Genomic DNA, 22,316 nt, shown 5'->3' with positions numbered 1-22,316 from the left:
TAAAATAGAACATATTGAAGGCATGGACAAATTTCATAAGACATATGATTTGCGCAGATTGAATCAGGAAGAATATAAATAATTTAAACAGACCAATATCAAGTGAGAAAGTAGAAGATGCTATCAGAAGCTTACCAAACAAGAAGAGCCCAGAACATGATGAATACAAAGCCAATTTCTACAAGACCTTTAAAGAATAACTAATGCTAATACTCTTCAATTTATTTCAAGAAATAGAAAAAGAGGCAGCACTTCCAAACTCATTCTATGATGCCAATATCATTCTGATTCCAAAATCAGGCAAAGACACATCAAAGAAAGAAAACTTCAGACTAATATCTCTAATAAACATACGAGCAAAAATCTTCAATAAAATTCTGGCAAATCGAATACAAAACATATCAAAAAGATTGTGCATCATGATCAAAGTGGGGTTCATACCAGGGATGCAAGGTTGGTTTAACATACAGAAATCAATAAATGTAATACATCACATCAATAAACTTAGAGATAAGAATCATATTATCATCTCAATAGATGCAGAAAAAGCATTTGACAAAATATAGCACTGCTTTATGTTCAAAACACTAGAAAAACTAAGGATAACAGAAACATATCTCAACATTGTAAAGGCTACCTACGCTAAACCTCAAGCCAACATCATTCTAAATGGAGAAAAATTGAAGTCATTCCCTCTAAAAACTGTAACGAAACAGGGATGCCCTCTTTAACCACTTCTATTCAACATAATTCTTCAAACACTCGCCAGAGCAATTAGACAGAGGAAAGAAATTAAAGGGATATGTATAGAAAAAGAAGGACTTAAATTAGCTCTATTTGTTGATGATATGATTCTGTACTTAGAAGACTCAAAAAACTCCAATAGAGAAATTTCTTTTTAGAACTAGTAAATGAATTCAGCAATGTAGCATGATATAGAATCAACACCCATAAATTGAAGGCATTTCTATATATCAGTGACAAATCCTCTGAGAAGAAAATGAGAAAAACTACCCCAATAACCTCAAAAAAGATACTTGGGAATCAACAAAAGAGGTGAAAGATCTATACAATGAAAAATAGAGAACCCTAAAGAGAGAAAACAAACAAGACCATAGAAGATGGAAAGATCTAACTTGCTCTTGGATAGGCAAAATTAAAATTATCAAAATGACCATACTACCAAAAGCACTATACAGATTTAATTGAATTTTGATCAAAATCTCAATGGCATTCCTCATAGAAATAAAAAATTCAAACATGAAATTCATCTGGAAAAATAAGAGACCCAGAATAGCTAAAGCAATCCTTAGCAGAAAGAGTGAAGCAGATGGCATCACTATACCAGACCTTAAACTATACTATAGAGCAATAGTAACACAGCATGGTATTGGCATCAAAACAAACCGGTAGACCATTGGTACAGAATAGAGAACAACCCACAAAACTACAATTATTTTATATTAGACAAAGTTGCCAAAAACATGTACTGGAAAAAAGATAGCATTTTCAACAAATGGTGCTGGGAAAACTGGAAATCCATATGCAACAAAGTGAAATTAAAGCCCTATCTCTCACCATGCACAAAACTTAACTCAAAGTGGATCAAGGACCTAAAAATTAAACCAGAGACTCTGTCTAATAGAAGGAAAAGTAGGCCTTAATATCCATCATGTCAGATTAGGCCCCCAGCTTCCTTAATAAGACCCTTATCATGCAAGAATTAAAACCAAGAATCAATAAATGGGATGGAATCAAACTAAAAAGTTTCTTCTCAGCAAAAGAAACAATCTGTGAGGTGAACAGAAAGCCTACATCCTTGTAGCAAATTTTTACCCCTCACACATTAGACAGAGCACTAATCTCTAGGTATATGAAGAACTCAAAAAGCTAAACACCTAAAAAACAAATAACCCAATCAACAAATGGCTAAGGACCTGAACAGACACTTCTCAGAAGAGGATATACAATCAATCAACAAATATATGAAAAAATATTCATCATCTCTACCAATTAGAGAAATGCAAATCAAAACTACTCTAATATATCATCTCACTTTAGTCAGATGGCAGCTATTATGAAGACAAACAACAATAAATGTTGGCAAAGATGTGGGGGAAAAGGTACACTCATACATTGCTGGTGGGACTGCAAATTGGTGCAGCCTATATGGAAAGCAGTTTGGAGATTTCTTGGAAATCTGGGAATGCAACTTTCATTTGACACCCAGCTATCCCTCTTCTCAGTTTATACCCAAAAGACTTTAAAACAGCATACTACAGGGAAACAGCCACATCAAGGATTATAGCAACACAATTCACAATAGCTAAACTGTGGAGCCAACATATATGCCCCTCAGTGTATAAATGGATAAAAAAATGTGGCATATATACACAATGTAATTTTACTCAGCATTAAAAGAGGATAAAATCATGGCATTAGCAGGTATGGATGGTGTTGGAGAAGATAATTCTAAATGAAGTTAGACAATTCCAAAAAAACAAAAGCCAAATATGTTCTCTGATATAAGGAGGCTGACTCACAGTAGGGTAGGGAGGGAAGCATGGGAGGAATAAGTGAATAGTAGGTAGGGCAGAGGGGTGGTAATAAAAAGGAGGGGAAAGGGGATTAGCAATGATGGTGGAATGTGATGGACATCATTATCCAAAGTACATATATGAAGACAGAAATTGGTCTCAACATACTTTATATACAACTAGAGATATAAAAAAATTGTGCTGTATATGTGTAATAAGAATTGTAATTCTTCCCACTGTGATTTATTTTTTAAAAAATCAATAAAGACATAAAACATGGAATAATTTTAGTTAAAAAGAAAAAGGTTGGATATTTTATTTATTTTGGTGTTATTTTTTAATTTTCCTTATATTTCAGAAACTTTGATTAGAAAAATTAGAGGACAAACATTGTGACCCAGAACTTACTTAAATTCATATTTAGTGTAAAAGCATATGAATTTGAGATTGGTGAAGTGTTATAGTCCAAAACCATGAGCAGCCTGATTTTTTTGTACCAATACCCTATCTGCCTATGTCACTGTGAAAAGCATAAATGTGGCCAGTGACACAGTAATAATCAGCCTAATTCTCATGCTGCAGCCTAAAAATGAGAAAAAGTGATGAATTGGTTGGGACATATTTGGATCCAGAGATGAAGCCAGGAACCCCAGAGCCATGGAAATTACAAAATTTGAGTAATATTTCAGGGAAAATCTAGAATGGTTCCTTTTTTTTCCTGTTACTACTTTCTCACTTTTTCGAGAACACTTAAGGCATAGTTCAGGGTGTCAATTAGTCTGGCAGATGTTTCAGAAGATACAGAAAGGAAGAGTGACTGAGTCAGCAGAGGCTGGGCAGAGAACCTGAAAACACAAACAATAATGGGTGCTGGATTGAAAACCATATTTAAGATACTGGTCATCTGAACTAGAAGAATTGATATGGGATGGGAGCTGTCCTAAGTCTCTGAGACCTGTCCCCACCTGTTTAATGAGAGAGTAGCAAGAGGAATGGGGGTACAGGCCATGGTAGATTGGTGCTTTATCCTCCCAGAGGAACTCTGATAACTCAGATTTGTCTTATCCTTTCTGCTGCCCTCGGGGAAAGGAACTGGCTGTTGAGGTAAATTAAATTCCTCCTTTCCCATTTTCTCTGAGTACATCTGATCTCTGATCCATGAGCCTTAGGATCTAACAGAAAAGGATGCTGAGGGAGATGCCCATTCTGAGTTTCACCATTGGAAATGTCATAGAGAAGCTATTGGAAATCTAGGACAGGATGCTGCTCAGGAGTCATCACCAGCCCCTGAGAGCATCCGGGTGAAGATCTCCGTGGGGAGCACAGGAGGCAGCTTAGCCTCTGCTAGACCTAAGGCTAGTGGGGTTTAGTCAGCTGTGAGAAACATCATGAAAGCCCTTCCACAGCTCTTCTTTGACATCTTCTTGTCACAGGTCCATCTTTAGGGTGCTCACAGCTGAATGCCACAAAATTTGCCACCATCACTGGACACATTGCTTTGCTTGAAATACCTGTGTGATAAGTTGCACATAAGTACAATTTCATCAATATTAGCATAGTGTTGTCATTTAAGAATTATGCAATATAGGGAGGAAAGAACAAAATTATAGGAAAGTGATTAAACTCTACCGAAATTCAAATCCTGAACAATTGAAACTCACTATTTGGGACATTAAGAGGTCTTCTTTAAGGAACTGAACCTGGAGTTGAATCTATAAAATTGATTTAGGGTGGCTGGGATCATTGAACAGTGATAGAGTCCTTGCTTAGCATGTGGGAGGCCCTGGATTGAATATCTAGCAATTATGTATGCACATAAATTATATATTTAAATTACATATACCCTAGTCCATATTATATTGCATTTCTGGAGGTTTGAAAAGATTTCATAAGAAATTCATTAATCTATACAGAAACACTAAGAAGGGAAAACAGGATGGCAAGATTTATTAGAGCTCTGTTCAAAGACAGAATCTTCATAATGTGTTAAACACAAGGACCTGTAGGGTGAGAATGGTGGAAAATATTAGGAATTGGATATTTCTTATTTGAATAACCAGGCAGGTGCCATCATTCTTGAGTATGGTGGAAAATATAGCAATTAGATGTTTTCTCCATCCATAAGAGAATGAAATATTTGTTAAGGAGTCAGATATTTAGACTTCTCTATTTAGAAAGAGTTGACTGTGACCTTGTCTAGTGGCACTCTGTCACCTTGGTGTTAAATATGGGGATCAAGCACTGTGAGGGCAGACATTAATGAGGAATGTGGATGCTAACAAGAGAGAAAAGCTGAGGAGAGAACTCTGGTACCCCTGTTTAATCAAAGAGAAAGAATAAAATCATTCTGAAAACACTTTATCAGCTAATGCTGGCTGTTAATTTTATGTGCACTTTTACTTAATCATTTCTGCAGTTTATTAACTAACTAGTATCTTCAGGTCTCGGCCCCAAGTGATAAGTCTAAGAGAGCTAAGGCTTGCTTTGGCATATAAGGAGTTCAGATAACTGAATGCATATTTTGTGAAATATTTCCTCACAAACAATTGAGAGATGTCCTCCATTTTGGACTTCTATAGGAACAGAAACTAACCAGCCCTTTTCCTAAACCTGTCTTTATGGACACTCATCATTTGGCTGCCAGAGTGGTCAGTGTCCAGTCTTATGATTCCCATATACTGTGATCATATTTCTATCTAGCCTAAGTCATGTGCAAGTTTAGATCTCTGTTCTCCATCTGGGTCTGACTGCACTGAGAAACACTGTAATGTATCACACATTGAACCTGTTACATCCTCAGGATGTACACCTGAGAAGATCAGGCTACTTTACCCAAAGCAAGGGAGCCTGAGAACCAGGAAGACCCAAAAGTGTCTTTTGTTTTTGTTTTAAATCAGGGCCCTGGGCACTTGGATAGACTTCTACTGAAACTAGTATGAGAAGTAATCATTGGTGACTAAAACTGTGACTATCCCTCCATACCAAGTTGTCAGTGAGGGTTCCTGAGTCTCACAACCTCATAAGTGAGCCTGAAACCTCAAGAAAACATCTAGAATGAGGAAGTACAAAAGAATGTTGCTACAATGGATGGAATCCAAAGTCTTTATCATCCTAAACACTGAGTAAGGAGAAGGAGACATGTCCAACCTGTGGTATGCATTTTAGAAGGATTCCCAGCCCTAAATCTTAGAACAGATTTCCTGATTGCACATGATTTATTACTGAATTCCCTGCTGAAGGAGGCATGCTTCTCTGATGTATTATATAAATATAAACGCTTTAACATCAACTTCAAATCATGGTCCTCAGTCCTCAGAACACTAATGTGATCAGAGGTAGACCCAGAGTGGCTGTGTTTTGTGGATTTTCCACATGGGAGGAAGCATCTTTTCTAGCACTGTGCATGGTCCACTGAGCAAATTTTCATGATCCAATAAAGCTGAACCTATTGAGTTTCTACCAGTTTTCTACAAATATACATATTGCCCCATGGAGACCTTTTGGTCCTAAGCTGTAAGGTCTCATTGGATAAAGAAGTGTTGAATTGTTTGTATGACATTTCCATTGTATTTTCAAGACTATCTCACATTTGTTATTTGAGTTTTCTATGATCATTCCTGTTTATATTTATTTATCTGTTTTTGTTTCTTTGTTGATATCATTGCATGATCTTGATTTTATCTAAGTTTTCTTCATAATAACATTTATTTTGTATACTGCTTGAATGGTTTATTATGATTGCAAGATAATAATAGGATTAACTTGTACCTATAGTCATACATATAGAAAACATAATTTTATCAATTTCTTTCTCCAGTATTTTCCTTTTATTTCCATTATGCCCTCCCCAAAACATGTTTCTCTACTCAACTGGTCTCATTCCTGTTTTAATTAATTGATGCAATAAAATAATAAATAAAATTGAAATTAACTGTGATATGTTGCTCTTAACACATAACATCATTTGTTTGATGTCATTCCACAGTACCTGCCCATTCTCTCATTTTCTCCCTCTCCTGGAACTACTCCTCTATTCAATATTTCTCCCTTTAACAATCCACTTCTTTCTTTCATAAGTGGAAGTTATCAAAAGAAAAAATAATAAAGATGAAACCTCACTCAGGCATGTTTTTAATGAGTAAATAAGGTTTTTTTCATGAACAATTTGCTGATAGGGTTATTGATTTTGAGATTCTCATTGGATGTAGAGAAGGCTTAAGTTGAAAATGGTTTAGTTATATATTCTACAGGGTTAAAAAGAAAAAAAGAGGAAATGCTCCAAGTGAGAGAATTAAATTTTCTTTTCTTTCCATTTTCATTTTTTTTAAAACTACTTCAGTTGAGCTAAATTCAGTTATGCATGCGGTCAACCAGGTCTACATGGCTACACTACTCAAAAATACACCAAGCTTGGAAGGGCTTTCCTGTTTTTTTTCTGTTTTGCTTTTTGTGTGTCAGGAACACAGAGGGTCTTACTCACTAAGCATCATCCCCAGCCCCTTTTTATTTTAGAGAAAAAAGTCATGCTAAGTTGATTATGACCTTTCAGTGTTGCTGAGGCTGACTTTGAACTTGTGATCCTACAGCTTCAGTATCCCAAGCTGCTGGAATTGCAGGTGTGAACCACCACTCTCAGCTTTGGGGGTATTCCTGACTAAGAGTGATGTATGCATGATAACACACATTGTTTATAGTAGATATATCAATGTCAGTGAAACTTCCAGGAAAGAACAACTGGCCTCTTAGAATAAGATTAGAATAACTCCCTTCTCTTCAATTTCTAAAGACTTGTTTTGTGGCCTAACATATAATCTACTCTGCCAATGAATCCACTTTTAATTGAGAAGAATATGCTTAAGACCAGATTCTACTGTGGGTGACAGTCTGAGAAGAGCCTCACATAAGTTAGGACACTGTATCCCACATGGATAATCAGGGTGAGCAGTTTTTCAGTAGTCTGCTTACATCTGCCTCTACTAATTAATCTTGCCAATCAACCTGCTGTGGAGCAAGTGGAGTTTATACTAATTCAGTCACCCACTGAAACCACATTATCTGTTAGCATTGAGATGCATAGACTTAGCAATTTTACTTTGTTGTTGGGCCAGATAGTTTTTGTCATTCTGGATAAACACAATTGCAACTCTGTGATGTGAAGTAACATGGCAAAATTCTTGCTCACACACCTTTTTCCACTGTATGTGATGAATGGTAATTCTCTTAATGTGTTCATTTTCATTCTGTTACTAACTCAATAACTTATTGGGATAATTCTTGTCAGCATGCAAAAAGAAACATTCAGGGGAGAAGGAGGTCAGTAGCTCTTCAATTTATCATGCTATTGTCCAGATGTATCAAAGCCCTCCTCTGATTCTACTTTCTCAGGCAAAGTGAACCCCGAGCCAAGAAACCCTTCAAGGAGACAAAGAATTATGTCTGGCACTAAAAAGGACCTGGAAATATATGTGCACACATCTGATACAGAGTCCTATAGCCACCCAATTCCTGGACACATTTTAAGTGGCTCACGAAAGCAATGTTCATAACCATTGGTGATCAGAAACATCTTCAATGTCCCAAGTTGAGTATTATGATGAACAACTTCTCTGTAATATTTTTGTTGTTTTTGTTTTATTTTGTTTGTTTTGAGACTGGTTGTCCCTCAGTTGTTGAAGCTTGCCTTCAACTTGTTATTCCCACTGCCTCAAGGTTCTGAGTATCTGGGATTATAGGCATGCATCACCACAGATGGAAAAAAAAATCACTGATGAGAAATCTAACTTGGGCCATGGCAGTGAGAGAGCTGAACCCTAACCATTAGATCACCAGAGCAGCTCACAACAAATAGATCTACTTTTTCATTGACAGAAGGACCCTCTGGTGGTTCTCATGGCCAGTAGTCAAGTTTTCCTGGATACTTATTTTCTCTAATATTTCCCTTAAGGACACAGGGGTTTGGGGGCTCCTCATTTGACTTTCTTCCTCCAACTAGTTGTTGTACAGAGCAAGCTCTAGATGCAGTCAATTGTGTAACACCCTGCCAACCTCATGGTGAGAACTTCCTATCTCTTTTGAATGTTCAAACATCTAACTATTGTGCCCTAAATCTGCAAGGAACAATCTGGGCTCCCATGCCTGTTCCTTGAATTCCCTTCTGTAGCTTTTAAAGTAAACAAAATCATATAAACATAGCAAACATGGTGGCACTATGACTTCCTGGATTTTTTATATATTTCGTCTCTTAGCTGCAACTACCCGAATCCACTTTTATTCCCTGAAAATATCTAAGAGGGAGTGTTTCAGGTCAAGCTCTTGTCATCTTTGCCATCCTTCTAAGATTTCAAAGCATGTGTCCTTGTAAGATGGGGCATTTTCCAGACACTGGTTATAACCATTGAGAATCTAACTTACATGAGATTAAGAGGGAAACATGAAAGGCACTCATTTCTTATTTAACTCACTGAACTTCAGAAACCTGATTTGGAGGCTCCCGAGGCAGGACATGGATGAAAATAGCTTTTGTGTCTTTTTCATGGATGTGCCACAGTCTTGGAAACAGCTGGAAATATACACCTTCACTGCTTGTCCCTGTCCTGAGTCTCTCTGATGTGCCAGCTGTTTTCAGCATATGGAGAAACCACAGTTTTCTTAGGAGAATTCTTGTCATCAGATTGGCTCCAGGAAATGTGCTGAAGTTGCAGAGGTCCTTGCAGAGGTCCTGACAATGTAAGATAAACCCTCAAAACTCTGGCCTAAGCATACAAGGTAGGAACCTTGACTTCCCAATGGTCTTCTTCTTCCAAGTAACTCCCTGGGATTCATGCATGTCAGTCCTCTTGCCTTTTATCTCAGTCCCATCACAAGCCCTGAATTAGGACAGCTGTTCTCCAAAGTGAGGAGAGGAACAACTGAATAGGCATGCCCATAGGCTCCATGAAGAGATGATGAGCCCAGTGAACAGTGAACAGATAACAAAGGAATAGGATTTCTGATTGTTTCCCATCAATTTTTGAGGAAAATTCTTAGATCAGGAGGTCAATAATGCAATCAATACAATGAAGGCTGGATATATATTCCTCTCTATATTTACAGAGTTATAAAATAAAATTTTAAAACACATGTGGTCAGAAAAAGGTGTGCATCAACACAGAAATATCCTGGGACCACAAATGTCATGATGTGTCCCAAGCGTAATCAAGGGAAATTCAACAAAATGGGAAAGGATATCTAAAGGAATTTATAGAATGGAAGATGTCATTCAAGAAGAAATGTCTGTTGTGTGCTTCTAAATATAAAAGAAAACCTGACCAATATTCACAGAAAGAAATTCAGTGGTTTCCAGGGAGATTCTGTGAGCAGAGATGGAGGAGGGATTCCCAAAGGGCAAAGTAGGTTTGTGGGCTGGTGGATAGATTCCTGGGCCTGACTGTCCTGATGTTCCCAGAGGTGTGAAACTGTCTCAAAATCTGCCAAAGTTTTTACTTATATGAATTTTATTGTCTGCCACAATTTCATGTTAGAAAACATATAAAATTAAGCTAAAACAACAATCACCCACATGTACAATGAGGGTTAAGGATAAGAAGACACAGCTCTAGAATTACTGGAAATGGGGAAAATGGAGTGTGGAGTCACAGGATTCCCCATAAGGTGTCAAGTCTGAGAAGACTAGGGTCTTCTTGCACTGTCTGCCCCATCAGCTGAACCTCAGTGCAAAGAGACCACAGCATCCTATTCAGCTGCTCAAACTAAAGAGGAGTAGAAATTTCTGTTTTTATGAATACATTTTTTTTAGAAACATGTTGATGTGACTGATTCTGAGGGCAGGGGACAAGAGGCTTCTCCTTCAAAAAAATGCCAGTAGATTCTGCTGGGCCTATAGTAGTGGTAGAAGAAAAAGTCAAAAAACAGGCCTGAGCAAAGCTGCAGGGTGTTTGCCCTCCTGCCAGATGGTAAAGGGGTTCTTGTCTTACTTCCCCATGAGCCTGGAGCACTGTGGGAGCATCAAGGCTGTCATCATAAGACTGACAGTGATAGACAGCCTCATCCTCAGGCTGGAGCCCAGTGATGGTCAGTGAAGCAGAGTTGCCAGACCTGGAGCCAGAGAAGCGATCAGGGACCCCTGAGGGTCGATCATTATCATCATAGATGATGAGTTTAGGTGCTGTTTCTGGGAGCTGCTGATACCAGTGCACGAAATTGTCACCAATATTGTTGCTGCTTCCAGTGCAGGAGAGGGTGACACTCTGTCCTGGAGTCCCAGACAGTGAGGGCTGCTGAGTCAGCACAGACTGGGCCCAGGACCCTAGAAGTGGAGGAGACATGCAGAGGGTGTTCTATTATTTAGAAACAAAATTAGAATCAGAGCCCACATCAGAGAACTCCCACACCCTATTCCTCCTCCATATCATGTCACCTGAGCACTGAACAAAGAATGTAAGGAGGAAACAGGACCAGGCCATGGTGAAGATTATTCTGAGCTCTGTCTCCTGTTTCCAATCCTGAGTAGAGGTTCCCCCAAGTGTCTCCCTTGCCCTCTTTATACTCTGAGAAGGGGAAGTTCTGTCCATGCAAATTAGGTTCCTCCAGGTTTTCTGATTGCACTCTGGGCCCTGGCTCACCTCCTATACATAAAGATGCCAAATGGGTATGCAGGGGTGAAGTTGGGTTTTCTCAAGGGTGTGAGAGGTCACAGCTGTTAGCTTTAACAAGAGAGCCTCTTGCAGAGCCAGATGGCTTATTAAATTACTTGTTGCTTCCTGACCCCTCTTAACTGCTCTGCAGTGCCCCTATTGTTCATATACGTCATCCTAACTGCTGCATAGTTCACTTGACTCTTCTTTTGACAGGACTAAGATAGCGTCTTTGATATAAATTCTTCTCAGATCAGGATTAAGCAGGTGAACATAAGCTTCTGGTTTTGTTACCTTGTGAGTACCATCTAAGTTTATCCACAACACAAAAATTTTGTTCCAATAGTACTTTCACTTTTTTCTTGGCAAGGAATCCAGTTGCAAAATCTTATGAGCAGCCATTTGATGCTCTTTAGAAGATACTTTAATGCATGATTTCTCAGTTTGCTTACTTGTAACCCTTATTGTCAACCAGTGAGAATGATGGTTGTGACTATGAGTCAGTCACAACCATGTAGCATTTCAGTCACCTTTGGCTACATGAAATGCCAAAGAGACTGGAGACCCTTAAAGGACTCAGATTACAGGACTCATGAATGTTTCCAGTCATGGAAGAAAATGCATTTTCCTCATCACTGGGAAATATGCAGGCAGTCTGGGCATGAATATCAGCTTTTCTTCATATTTATTCAATATGATTCAGTATATCTCAGGAGGGTTCCATGTTTCCAACTGAGGAAGTAAATCATATTCTGATTTTTTTAACCTTTATTTTACCTTTTTATTTGTTCTTATTGGTTATAGATGACAATAGCATGTCACATATTATACATATATGTAGTATAATTTCACATTCTTCTGGTTGCACAGGATTTATAATTACATTGGTAATGTATTTATATACACACATAGAATACTATGGTCAATTCATTCTAAATCTTTCCTATTCCCATTCCCCATTCCTTCCCTTCATTCCCCTTTATCTATTCCTATGTATTTCTAATTTTTCTCTCCTCTTGCCCTTATTTTGGGTTAGCATTCACATATCAGAGAGAACCACTGTTTTTAGACTTTGTGTTTTTTTAGGATTGGCTTATTTTACTTAAGATGATAGTCTCTAGTTTCATCCACTTATCTGTAAATGCCACAAATTCCTTCTCTTTATGGCGGAGTAATATTCTATTTTGATTATATATATATATATATATCACATTTTCTTTATCCACTTATCTGTTTAAGGCCAACTGTGCTGTTTTCATTGTTTAGATGTTGTGAATTGAACTGCTGTAAAAATTGATATAGCTGCCTCTTTATAGTATTCTGATTTTAAGACCTTTGGGTATAAACCAAGGAGTAGGATACTTGGGTCAAATGGTGGTTCCATTCCAAGTTTTCTGAGAAATCTCCATATAGGTTTCCAGAGTAATTGCACCAAATTGTAATTCCACCAGCAATGTATGAGTGTACATTTCCCCCACATCCTCACCAATATTGATTATTGCTTGTATTCTTGATAATTGCCATTGTAACTGGAGTGAAATGAAATCTCAGTGTAGTTTTAATTTGAATTTCTCAAACTGCTATAAATGTTGAATATTTTTTCATAATTTTCACAATTCCAGATCCAATGATAGTCAACAAGTGCCATTCTACAGACTAGAATCTTCCATACTTAGAAACATAACTCACTTCAAAGTAGGTTGCTCCTTTTCAAATCCAGCACAATTTGTAATTAAATAAAGAATTAAAAATCAAGCAATTATATTTATTTCTGATAAGATAAATTGTGTACATTGTGTAATTTAATATTTTTTATATTAGTATAGAAATTTGAAAACTAACTTACATTTTCTGATTAATAGATTATTTTACAATAAATTATATTAGAATGTGTGCATTATTAAGCCATTCAAATTTATAAAACTTTAATATATTAAATTTTCATCACTATTTTCACCCTCCCTCCTTTATTCCTTTCTTCCTTCTTTCTTCTACCTGTGAAGAATAGGAAGTGCATGTCCCCTTGTGCTTTTCTGTAGTTTTAATGAAAATTTATTTTCCACTTTCATATAGTTCTCTGAAGTGCAAAGACTGTTGATTTCTTGCAGATTCTTTTTTTTTCCACAGATCAAGCTCCACTTGTCTTTCAATTCAGAAAAAGCAAGACAAAAATTCTTCCCTACTCCATTGCAGATCAGGGAATATAATTCTCCTCTTCTCCATGAGTGTACCCAAATTCACCAGCACATGGAGTTTTATTTTGATTATCTCTTATCTAATTTTATCTCAAAAAATGAACCCAGAATATTTAAACTTTTTACACCCAGCAACATAAAACAAACTGTATAAAATTACCAATGTTTTAGGAAGAAAATTGCAGAACCAAATAAGAACATAATAGTGAAACTGCAAATCATTGCAACCATACCAGAAAGCAGCCTGGAGATTCCTCAGAACACTTGGAGTAGAACCACTATTTGACCCAGCTATCCTACTTCTCAGTTAAAATCAGCATACTACAATGATGCAGCCACATCAAAGTTTACAGCAGCTCAATTCACAGTAGTTAAACTATGTGACCAACCTAGCTTCCCTTTAATAGATGAATGGATAAAGAAATGTGGTACATATACAAAATGGAATATTATTTAGCCTTAAAGAAGAAAGAAATTATGGCATTTGTGGGTAAATAGATGAAATTTTTGACTCTCATCCTAAGTGAAATAAACCAGTCCCAAAAAGCCAAAGGTTGAATGTTCTCTCTGATATGTGGATGAAAAACCATAGCAAGTTATAGTAGGTGGGGTAAATATAGAAGTTCATTATATTAGACAAAGGGAAATGAAGGAAAAAGAGGGGGGTGAGAATAGGGAAGTCAGCAGAATGAATTGGACATAAATTCCCTGTGTAAAATATAGAAATAGATGACAACTATAACAACTATATAAATAGATGACAACATCATGTTCACCCCCAAGAATGGGATCAAAATTATAATGAGTTTTGCCCAATGTATGAATAATATGTCAAAATACAGTTTACAGTCATTTACATCTAAAAACAACAAATTAAAAAAAGAAAATAAGCACATGAAATAACACTAAATCTCATCTATCTGTGCATATTAAAGTAACAATGAAATGTGCTACACATCTATGGGATGGTTTCCTATTCCACAAAGTCAATGAAGTGAAAATAAACATATTCTACCAAAAGCACACATTTACTGTGATTCCAGGTGCCTTAAGTTGATGTGTAAATCAAAAGGAATGATGACATATGCTTGCCTAGCATGAGTTCACTTGTTCACTAAGGCCAATCTTTGGATTATTACATAGATGCAGGCATATCCTGGTTATTCACAGGAAGAATAAATCACGTAAGTGAGAATATTAGCCTACCATTAGACTCCTTTTCTTCATTAATTTAAACACAAGGATCTAAGATTACTGAAACAGAGGATTTTAAATGCAGAGTATTCTTCAATTCGGCTTAATATTATGATAAAAAAATGAACCAATTTTATTGTTATGTTCTAAGGCTTTGGAATATTGAAATTTGAAATTAAGTTCAGGCAACATTTTATATGGACCAAAAAATTATTTTAAAATCTTTTAATTTTTACTGCTTCCACTTGAAGCTGAACATCTCAATTCTATTATTCATATGTATAGTTTACATGAGTCTAAAATTAAGAAGTTAAAAAATCAAATAAAAAGAAAAAATAAAACAATGCTTACATGTCTATCTGTAGAGACATCAGGGATGTTTACATGTTTAACTCAATGATATAGAAAATGCAGTTACAGAATTCAGTGTATAATATGCAATTACAATGGCTGAGTCATGATGGATAGAGACATTTATCACTGCTAAAATTTTATTACATATACAATTATTCATAATTTATAATTTAAATAAACTATTGTTGAATTTTGACTGATAATGATATTACAGGTTATCATCTTGATAGGTTTCAACTTCTATGTCATACCTTCTTTACTGGTGATAATTGATAATTTTATTATTTTTAGTATTAACATAAATTGTGACTCTTTTGTTTTGCATTTTGCAGTTCCTATGAGCTTTGTGCAATAGGATAGAATTATGCTGTACCACTAATTAAAACCAGAATCTGAAGTGTTATTTTATAAATAGTGAGTTATTTTATAAATTTGACCACTTGGAAGCTCTACAGATGAGGGACATGTCCTGCTTCCTCATATAGTTTTCCTGTTACAAGCACTAATTTCATATACAGGACAGTAATAATTGTTCTTGTCCTCATACTGGAAGCCAGAGATTTACAAATACACTTCATTGATTGAGACATCTTTGTACCCAAAAATTCAGTTGGGGAACCCAGGCCCCAGCTGTTTGTCTGAGTCTGACTCAGATACAAGTTTGAGTAGTGCTCAGATACAAGTCTTGCTAGTACCACTACTTTTTTTTTTCTACCAACAGTAGGTTTCCGTTCAGAGTGCTGGTAAGTCTATCTGCTGATCCTAGAGATGCAGAGAAGGGAAATGGCTGTGTCAGCACAGGCAAAGAGAGGGAACCTGCAAGCACAGACCCATCACAGTGAAGGACAGAGGCAGTGGTCAGTGACTTGGGTATTTGAGGAAGAGGGTAATGACTCAGGTTAGGGGTGTGCCCTTGGCCTCTCAGGCCTATACCTACCTGTGCAGTCAGAGAAGACCAGAAGGTGCAACAGATTCCAGTCTATGGGGGACACAGCTCCTTCTTAGGCCTCACTCTGATAGCTCCATTGTCCCAGGTCTCTTATACCAGTCCATTGGCCTCCCAGAGTTGGGGCTGCTCATGAAAATGTGTCCCTGCCCCTCTCTACCCCATGGGTACTGGCAGTGTCTGGGTCCCTGACCCAGGGAGGGTGGCATGATCAACTAGCTTACTCAATAATTAAAGATTAGGAAAAAAACTGCTGAGACCAAACCAATGTCCATGTGCTTGGGGCTCTGCCCATCTGTACATCACTCTGTACATCAGTTTATATTCTTAAAGTCACTTCTGGATTGACCAGAACATGTTTAATCTGGACCATGCACATCATTATGTCTTATTTAGAGCATCAGCTCTGGGGAAATTATAAGCAAAATAGGGACAAAGAGATCTGGGTGTGGGACTTACTGAGTCTCTTGTTTAAGATGACAGCAGAAGAAATAGGAAACCAGTGAAATGTCAAGTGCCTTTTATGTGTGACTCCTGGGCCCAATGTGTGTCTCCTGGGCCTAATGAACCTCAGGTGGGAGAGGAGCAGGTACTCCAGAGAACAAGATCCGGGAAAGGCAACACCTGTGTTCAGATTCACAGAGCTGAGGCCAGGTGGAAGAGCAGGTTGGAGGGGATTCTGTTGTATATTTTTTACATTGTGGTATCAAAAGGTGGAAAATATTTAGTAATTTTAGAGACAAAAAAAGTTCTGCAGGTGTGATAATAAAAGCAAATGTAACTCCATTTTTTTTTTTTTTGTGACTCCATTCTGTAAAACAACCATGCCAAGTAGAATGGTCATGATCAGGGCAAGATGTTCTTCTCCTTTTGATATAGAAACCTGTAAGAACACGGAACTGCCTAATGGGACATTGTTTCTGTAACTAGAGTAACGGGGCTCTGTTTCTATAACTGGAGTGATTGGGCTAACTGTGATTGGATTGGCTAAGCGTCCCTCCACCTGACTGCACTCTCCCACTTCTGTAACTTGGCTTGCTTGCATTTGCATTAGATGGATCCCAAAACATCCCTTATGCAGTTTTCAGGCTTATATGGAGCGCCCTTGCAATTGTTTGGGACTGATCAGGGAACAGCTTTATTTTCTGGTCAGTCGCCACCAGTGTGCTTCAATAAAGGCTTGACTTGATTATAAGTGAGTTGTCTGGAAGTCAATTTATGAAACCCCAGGATGAAACATTAACTATAACACAGGGATTCATCCTCTTCCCATAGCAATGCCCTTCACAAGGTCAGCTTCTTCACAAGGTCAGCTTCCTCACACTTCTTCAACCCAGCCACAAGTTTCATCTCTTCAAAGTCAGAGATGGAATAAAATCAAGGATAAATTCTCCAGGGCTACCTAGTTCATCTATTTTATTGCAAACCCAAACCTTTCTGGTGAATATATCTTTTCTCTCCAGTAAAAGAGTTTTGTTCCCTCTTGAGTTAACTTTCAGGCCCTTTTTAATTGACTTTTTAAAAAATTAAATTATAGCCAAATGAATTAAAATTCTTATGTCACATATACAGCACAATTTTTCATATCTCTGGTTGTATATGAAGTATGTTAACACCAATTCGTGTCTTCATAGATGTACTTTGAATAATGATGTCTATCACATTCAGGTCCTTCTTCTGCAGCATAGATCCCATTTTGACACTTCAGAGCCAGTTTTGTGGGGAAATCCATGACCAGTTCCAGAGACAGGGTTTTCCACTGACTGAGTGTAGAAACAGTCCAAGCAACCTCAGTGGAGTCCCGGGTTGAGATTGTAGACACAGACAGCAGCAGCACAAGGCTTAGGATGCCATCTGCCTACACTCTATGAAGTCGTCAATTATACAGATTTAACACAGGCACACAAATTTGAGATAGAGTATGATATTCTTCCCAGCATCAAAACTAAGAAAAAAAGAAAAACATGTTCAACAAACTTGAAAATAAAATTAAGACTATTTCTGAATAAATTAATGTGAACGTCTCTACCATTTTAAGACACTTTCACATTTGAAGATGATTAGAAATGCTAGGGAATAAAACTGGGTGTTCAGAAATGAAACACATTCAGTTCCTTTGTGAAATAAGGTTTTCTTTTAAAAAAAATGGAGGTCATAACTACAAACTAAAATAGAATTTCTAAATTGTTCATAATTATTTTATTATATTTTCATTGTTATTATTGTTTCCTTCCAAATCATTCATGATTTTGGGGGGTGTGTTCTAAAAGATCCACTTATATTAGAAATAATGATTCACATTAAAGTTTTCTATGTCCAATAGTCAAAAGTGTCTGATAGAATGCCAGATTGTTTATGCATGTAATATAAAGGAAAAGAGAACAATCTAAAATTTAAGTGAAAAAAGAAATAAAATGCTACTTTTAATACATAAAAACCTTAATAATATCAATTTTATCATTTATATTAAAACTCACTGAAAAAATTACAAATTATTAAGATGCAATATAAAAACACAAAAAGCATTGTGTTACCAAATTTATCACATATTTAATACAGATGATTTAAGAAATCACAGTGACCAGCAAATAATCTTAACCTCTACAGTGAGCCCCAAGCTACTTCTGAAATTCCCTCAGACATTCTCAAGGAAACATGAATCAACAGTTTTTCTCCTGTGATATCCACTTAGCAATAAAGAGCTAAAGATCAAATGAAGAATAGGAAACCTAGGAACGGATAAGATCCAAGAGTACCAGGAGCTCATGTTAGCAAAGCAAAAGCAGCTTCCTTGTATGTACAAGTGATACATAAGTGTTTAATTTGGGCTCTGCATTTTATCCCTGAAGGACCATATTGATATATGCAGCACATGGTGGGAATCTACAGTGTATTTATTAGTCCCATTGAAGTCCAATTGAGGTGGTCCTGTGATTCCATCTTTCTACCCTACAGTGACTCGAGTCTCACTTCTGAGAACTTAGAGGCTATCTCCATGATTGAGACATCTGACATTATCTCATATCTCTTGTACTTGCTCACCATTCAAAATCCATGTTCAGCATCATTCATAGACTTCATACACACACACACACACACACACACACACACACACACACACAGAGAGAGAGAGAGAGAGAGAGAGAGAGAAAGTCCTATTTTCAATCCAAATTCTTTCTTTTGGACAACATAAGTCTTTCTCAATTTAACATAAATTCTGCTTCCTAACATACTGCTACACTGTGGGTGGAATTTGAGTGTCTGCCAAAGGTCCATATGTAGAGGCTTCCTCCCAGGGTGGTAGTACCAAGAGGTACTACCAGATGACAGTACATTGTGAGAGTAGGTAGGGTCTTGTGATAAAGCCTTAGTTCTTTAGAGATATGTCCACAAATACGGTGGATATATAACACCCTGTCTCTCTCCCCCGCATCCCCATCCTCCTCTCTCTCTCAGTCTCTCTCTCTCTCTCTCTCTCTCTCTCTCTCTCTCTCTCTCTTTCTCTCTCTCTCTTTCTCTCTCTCTCTCTCTCTCACTCTCTCTCTCTCTCTCTCAACTTCCCAGCTTAAAATATGACCATTCACTTGGCTCAAACTTACCCATTTTATCATAACTTTACCATTGTCTTAAACAAATGTGGCAACCCATTCCAGGCTAAAACCACCATATTCATGAACCAAAATAAACCTCTCTTTACTTTATATGTACGATGTGCTGTCTATGTTGTTTTAATAAAACAAAGTCAACTAATACTCAAAATGAGAAACTTTTGTATTTGTGTTTGTAAATTAAATGGACTCACTGATTTTTTTTATTTTCAGCATTGATATCTACTCTTGCCTGATTTCTTCTCATTTTCTCTCCAGTCTTCTAGCTTGCTTCTTTATCTAAATTGCATCCTGCTCTGTGACCATCTTTCCATCTTGCATAGAAAACAGGGAATATGAAATAGGAAGCAAGGGTGTGGGTAAGATCCCAATGCTCATGTGGCTCTTGGGGACCCAGGGGCAGGAAAGTCACAATTTGATGAGGACTTTTTCTGCACAAGAGTGGTCTGGTGCAGAGCTCTAACCTGTCCTGCATAATGCAACTTCACCCCTACTGGCCTCTGATCCTGGGTCTTCAACCCCCTGTCATATCCTGGCAGAGACTGTGGAAGGTTATCCTGATTAGAGTAAATGGACTTTCTGATTTTATATCCCTAATAGTAAAACGACTCTGGTATTTAGTGCTGAGACCTTTTTTTATTTTTTTTTTCAGTTTCTAATGGTCTCCAGAACTCTAAATGCACTGTTTATGATACCACATAATAAATAAATAAATAAATATGATAAATATATAAATAAATAAATACCATAATAAATAAATACCAGAATTATCTGGTATTTATTTGACTATGCTTCAGCCAGGTACTTTGGGTCTTTTCCAGGCTACAAACCTTTTGAACAATATTTAAAGCCTAAGCTCAGGAGAGGTCACAAGTCATAATAATGCTGCCTTTGTTCCTTTTACAGGTTTACTTAATTTCAGGTTGCTGCTTTTCCGAGAGTCTCCTTTTGTGTTCTCACCCCACTCTACAGGCATTTGATGCAGATGTCTCTTTGTCCTATGAGAATATAATATTATCAGGGAATGTCCCTGAAGACCTTAAAAGAGCATACTATAGGGATACTGCCACATCGATGTTCATAGCAGCACAATTAGAATAGCTAGACTATGGAACCAACCTAGATGCCCTTCAGTAGATGAATGGATAAAAAAAAATGTGGCATTTATACACAATGGAGTATTACACGGCACTAAAAAATGACAAAATCATGGAATTTGCAGGGAAATGGATGGCATTAGAGCTAGCCAATCCCTAAAAAACAAATGCCAAATGTCTTCTTTGGTATAAGGAGAGCAACTAAGAACAGAGCAGGGAGGAAGAGAATGAGGAAAAGATTAACATTAAACAGAGATGAGAGGTGGGAGGGAAAGGGAGAGAGAAGGGAAATTGCATAAAAATGGAAGGAGATCCTCATTGTTATACAAAATTACATATAAGAGGTTGTAAGGGGAAAGGGGAAAAAAACAAGAGAGAGAATTGAATTACAGCAGATGGGGTAGAGAGAGAAGATGGGAGGGGAGGGGAGGGGGGATAGTAGAGGATAGGAAAGGTAGCAGAATACAACATACACTAGTATGGCAATATGTAAAAACGTGGATATGTAACCAATGTGATTCTGCAATCTGTATTTGGGGTAAAAATGGGAGTTCACAACCCACTTGAATAAAATGTATGAAATATGATATGTCAAGAGCTTCGTAATGTTTTGAACAACCAATAAAAAAATTTAAAAAAAATATTATCAGGGAATGAGTGTTCTCTGCTTTGACTTGCTTCTCTGTGCTCTAATTTGCCCTTGAATGTCTACCTGACAAAACCAATTTCCTTTTGACTCTGATATAATGTAAGTTATCTTATTCTAGTTTTATATATTTTTTCATTATGAGTATTGATATGAAATAACATTGGTGTATATATATATTGTATAAATTATATATAATTATGTAAATTATATAAATATAAATTACTGTTGTTATAGTGCTTCTACAACTTCTCAATTAAGCAACTGTTGTTAATTTTTATATCAGAGGAAGTGTTTCTAATTAGATTCATTTTCTTAGTGCTCCATGGATTGAAAAGTTGGGCACATTTATAAAGTCGAGGACAAAATATCCTGATATTTATCCAACATCATTTCATCTTAAGATTATTTAGAGAAGAGTGTAACTTGTGAAGCCTAAAAAGGAAAAATGAGTATGGTAGTGGCCACAGAGCTATGCCTTAGTGGAAAGGGTTTATTCTTCATCAGGAAATCTAAAGTCACACCAGAGTATAATCTGAAGAGAAAATGAAGCACAGCTTCCCTATGTTTTCAGATCTCAAGGAAGATGGGCCCAGCCTGGGAAAGGATCAATAGAAATGAAGAGAGTTGCAGAATCCAAACAAGAGTGTGTGTTGTTCATAGAGCAATTATGAGGCACACAGGAAGAGTGGTGATTTTATCTCAAATCAACTTAAATTGGAGATCTTGATGGCATTGATAATGTAGCCAAATGTGAATAAGAGAAAGAGTGTGTCTGGGGCAGAGGGAGGAAAGTGATAATCGGCCTGTTTTTCACTCTGTTTTTCAGGTTGGAAGCTAGAGGTACTCAAGGAGGTCCTACTGGCAAATCTTGGCCCCAGTTTAGGACTGAATCCTTGATGAATGATCGCTTATATCTGAGGTCACAGATCTAGGACTTCTCATAGGAAATCTTGGGTACCAATTGGCACAGTAACTTCCAATATTTCCTTTGCTCTCTGTGTAAAACAATACAACTTCAGGTTCTGAGGCACATTATATAAGTTACATTTATAATATATATAAACAAGTATTACACAACTATGAGAATTTCTGCTCTCTGAAGT

The 22,316-nt window shown here is 37.0% G+C and overlaps 1 pseudogene; it reads right to left on the bottom strand.

Annotated features, from left to right (window-relative positions):
• Positions 1-10,383: 10,383 nt before the first annotated feature.
• On the bottom strand, positions 10,384-10,861 carry LOC143641994 (immunoglobulin lambda variable 1-44 pseudogene; annotated as a pseudogene).
• Positions 10,862-22,316: the final 11,455 nt, after the last annotated feature.

Source organism: Callospermophilus lateralis, chromosome 1 (assembly GCF_048772815.1).
Source record: "Callospermophilus lateralis isolate mCalLat2 chromosome 1, mCalLat2.hap1, whole genome shotgun sequence".
NCBI classification, from domain to species: domain Eukaryota; kingdom Metazoa; phylum Chordata; class Mammalia; order Rodentia; family Sciuridae; genus Callospermophilus; species Callospermophilus lateralis.
Note: the sequence above shows the minus strand (reverse complement) of the source record. Positions and strands in the feature narration are given on the sequence as shown.